Source organism: Ananas comosus, linkage group 20 (genome assembly GCF_001540865.1).
Source record: "Ananas comosus cultivar F153 linkage group 20, ASM154086v1, whole genome shotgun sequence".
Lineage (NCBI taxonomy): Eukaryota > Viridiplantae > Streptophyta > Magnoliopsida > Poales > Bromeliaceae > Ananas > Ananas comosus.
In genome coordinates this window covers 3,564,555-3,567,122 of record NC_033640.1, presented here as the reverse complement: position 1 = coordinate 3,567,122, position 2,568 = coordinate 3,564,555, and the positions used below count along the sequence as shown (strand labels likewise).

General features: G+C 36.0%; 1 long non-coding RNA gene across 1 annotated transcript; it reads left to right on the top strand.

Moving 5' to 3' along the window:
- Nucleotides 417-701, top strand: LOC109726080. The gene is made up of 2 exons (XR_002220414.1): nt 417-466; nt 559-701. It is a non-coding gene; the product is annotated as an uncharacterized LOC109726080 (long non-coding RNA).

The window sequence follows — 2,568 nt, the reverse complement described above, 5'->3', positions numbered from 1 at the left end:
TGGTTTGATATTATCTGAGCTTTTGGTCCCACTTTGCTTTATGTTTTTGTATGTGATGCATTTATATTTTTGTTTTATTTGAGGTGTATTGTTTGGGGTTCCACTGCTTTTCCATAGCTTGCTTTAATTATTATTCTTCTTTTTATTCTAATTATTGTACATATAGATGGAGCTGAGGACTCTTGAAATTCACTATGGTGGATTTTTTAAAGGAGATCCTATATCAGAATACTATGGAGGGAAAATATCATATGCCGATAATGTTGATCCGGACTTGATGTCGATTATTGAATTATGGGATGCTTCAGGGCCTTGGATTACCAAAAGAATCAATGATATACTACACTATGCCTATTGGAGATATATCTAATGGCTTAAAGCTTGAGTATTCTATAGTGTCACCTAAATAGCTTGGNAGCAACTTAGGCCAGCAACAACTCAAGAATCTACCAGTAAACCAACTTAGGTCAGCAAGTTGTAGGATATCTTATATTACTATCTATAACTTAAGTTAGATCCTTTTGTATTTGGATCTAACCATAACTATATATCTGCCAGGGACAACTCACAACTGATGTTTTTTTTATATACTCATTTTGTATTTTGGTTTCATTTGTTCAGCAAGTTGTAAGATACTTATTCTGTATTTGGATCTAACCATAACTATATCTTGTAAGATACACAGTGAACTTTTTCATATATATCTCTTGTTCATGTTGTTCTTGTTCTTTTGTTCATGTATGCAGAGAACTTGTTGGTTCTCTAGCTTGTGTATGGAATCTGCAGTGTTTTTGTTGGTTCTCTTTTTCTCTTGTTCTCTTGTTCTCTTGTTCATGTATGCAGTGAACTTGTTCTCTTGTTCTCTTGTTCATGTATGGAATCTGCAGTGAACTTCTTATTGATCCTTTTGTTCTTTTGTTCATGTATGTAGAGAACTTGTTGGTTCATCCCTTGCTCCACCCTTGTTGGTTCATGTATGCAGTAATCTTGGTTCATCTGGTTCTCATTTAACTTATTGAGAATGCTACTTTTATTGTTGGTTCTCTTGTTCATGTATGCAGTGAACTAGGTAATGTATAGTTGTTGTTAAGCACATCTCACATGTAGGTAACTACAAAGCTCATACCAATACTATATAGATCCATGTAAAATACACATAACTTAAACTTAAATAGTTTGCATGATATATTTCATATCATCATATTACATAATAGGCCACTCACTTGGAAACAAAATAAGATGGCATACATAACAAGAGTCCAAAATACCAAATATGAATAATATGAGTACATTCAGATTAGTAGATACCATAATAAAATAGTTAGCACTATACAGATAATAAGCATATAGTATTTGTCAATCCACTTATTGTCCTTCTCCTTTAGCTTCATCTGGATCAATGCCATTTTGGCAATTAGCCTATCCATTTCCTCTCGAAGTGCCTTCCTCGAATTTTCAACATCTGTCAACTTCTTACTAAGAATATAGTTATCTTCAGCAGTTGTTGATACTTCATTTTCCAATGCTATTACTTTCTTCTTCAAACGGCCAATTTGTTCGAGGAGTTCGATGATGTATTCCTTTCCTCGTTCACATATCTCTGGATCACGCCAACGAAAAAAACCACAACCATTTCTTTTGTAATTTATGCAGCCATAAAATCGTCTTCCTGGATTATCGAACGTTAGTGATGTTCTCTGAGGAGCCTTTAGCCCACAGAAACAAATAGGATTGTCCACATTGAGTTGGCCAGCAGTACAACCACTAGATGAAGATGAAGATGCTGACATTTTGCTGTAGCAAAAGGCGACGAAAACAAATATAAAATGAGAATGTGAGTTAATAAGTATAACAAGAGATTAAAATTTCTATTCTCACAGTGTATTAAGAAAATAAAAATTGGTTCATTTAGAGAAAACTATATATATATATATATACAAACATGTATGGTTAAGGAAGAAAAATCATACCTTTTTGATAATTTTGGAGGCTACAAGGGGAAGATTGGTTGAAAGGGTGCACCGTGATGCTGCTGGGAGGAGGAGAGAAGATGGGTTAGATGGCTTAAGTGGTTGAAAGGGTGAAAGAGTGGAGAAGAAGTAGAGAGAAGGCTCTGGAGGGAAAAGAATGGGTTTTTTATAGTCTCCCGCCATTTTAAAGGGTAGTTTGGGTATCTCCACTAATAAATTTCGAAAAAGCAAACAGAACACTCACGGAACCGTGACGGCAGGGGGGCCTGTGCACAATTTCGTAATTAGGAGGGGGCAAAATGTAGGTTTTTAAATGTCAGGGGGGAAAAGTGAAAAAGCGGGTTATTACAGGGGGGTTTTCTGTAATTTAGCCCTTTTTTTTTTACAATAAATTTGCAACCAATTTGTATAAATAAATTAAAATAAAAAAAATTCACATTGGGTTGCGAGTGAATAGCATGCTCGGTTGAAGCACGAAGGATTGCGTATGAGTTTGCACTTGCATATGAAGCTACCCGATGCTAACCCGCATGTAGGGGTGTAATGTGGGCCGTGTCGAGCCGGCACGGCCCACATTTTTCGGGCCGAAACCGGCTAG